Source organism: Calonectris borealis, chromosome 3 (assembly GCF_964195595.1).
Source record: "Calonectris borealis chromosome 3, bCalBor7.hap1.2, whole genome shotgun sequence".
Lineage (NCBI taxonomy): Eukaryota > Metazoa > Chordata > Aves > Procellariiformes > Procellariidae > Calonectris > Calonectris borealis.
Window position 1 is genome coordinate 116,039,029 of NC_134314.1, and position 1,547 is coordinate 116,040,575.

The window sequence follows — 1,547 nt, forward strand, 5'->3', positions numbered from 1 at the left end:
GATTGCGCTGGGAGGAGCTATGCCACGCATTGGCTACCCCCCGCCAGCCCGGCGTGGCGGGCGGCGCGCTGGCAAGCGGCAGCGCGGCCACGGAGGGGTGCGGTGGAGTGTGGAGTGGTGCCGAGGGCTTTCACCGGAGGGCAGCGGCCCTCTGGGTCTGGTCGGCTGGAGGCGGCGGAGGAGAGAGGAGAGGATGCCGAAAAGAGTGAGCAAGGCTGCGCGTGCTCAGGCTTGTGCTGCCGGGGCCAGGCAGTGCTGCTGCCAGCCTGCGCGTTTGGGCTTTCGGAGGACAGAGCGTCACCGCCACCAGCTCTTCTCCCCCACTTTCATTACACTGCAACAGCTTTCAGGGCTCTTGCAAAGTGTGACATGACAAAATGCTTTATGTCCCTTTATGCCCCCTCCTTAGCCTCTCCACAAGAGGCACAAAGGCAGGTCTAGCGCCTGCTGAAGGAGCTGTAAATCAGGCTCAGGGCATTTGCTGGCCAGGTGTTACTGAATCATGCTCACGTGGCCCTGACCCAGACTCCATTAAAAATCATCATCTTCTGAAATACCAACTTCTGTCTGTCTCAGGTCTTTGCAGGCAATTTCAGTCTGCGGGAAAACCCTAGCAACATTTAAGTAATGTGTGTGCACATTTTTGACATCTCTTGGCAAGGCTCAAGTGCAAGGCAAAGAACTTCACTACAATTTGATACTGTTATATTTTTATGAGGGCCCATTTTCAGAATTTGTTCAGAAATATCATTTCCAACACAGCAATCATCTTTCAACAAGACAAACCACGGATTCCAAGCCGACACAGAAACAAAACCTCCCACCCAGGGCTGAGCAGAGGTTGTTTTGAAATCTTTGTTAACAATGGCCTCGTGTTTGCAGTGTAACACAAACGGCTGTTCCTGTTTCCTTCTGCACCTTCACAACCAGTGCTCTCTATCGGAAAACAACATTGCAAGTAAACATGCTTTTTACTGCTCATCAATACCACTCCCCGTTTGAAACGGGCCAGGGAGCAGCACAAACTTTGTTTGGAGTGAGGAAGGCTCCTGGCAGGTGGAAGAGAGGGCAGCCGCATTTATAACCGTTCATGAAGTGTTTTCACATGCAAAGCGTTCCCAGAAGCTCACTCCTTAGCACCTTGGCTCCTCAACACCTCTCTCTTAATGCACTTCTCCAGACATAGGAAGCATTTCTGCTTCACAAAGACAGGTTTTCATTAAGGTGTGTTTTTTTAACACGGCGGGAGCTGCCATTTTGATTTACTTCTCTGATTCACACCAGAGAAGGTCCAGATCCTACTCTTTGTCATATATATATGACTGATATAACAGTCATGCACACTCCTTCGTTTTCTCACATACCTTCACAGATGCAAGATCACTCAGTCCCCAGTGACATCTAAGACTGTGCAGGTGCAAAAGCAATACCACAGACAAATCTGTTCATGAACCATTCACCCAATTTTCAAGCTGACAGGTAAATCAGAAAAGAAACCAGCTTGCACGTGACTGAATCTTGCATGAAACAGTAAGGGCAGTGGAGCA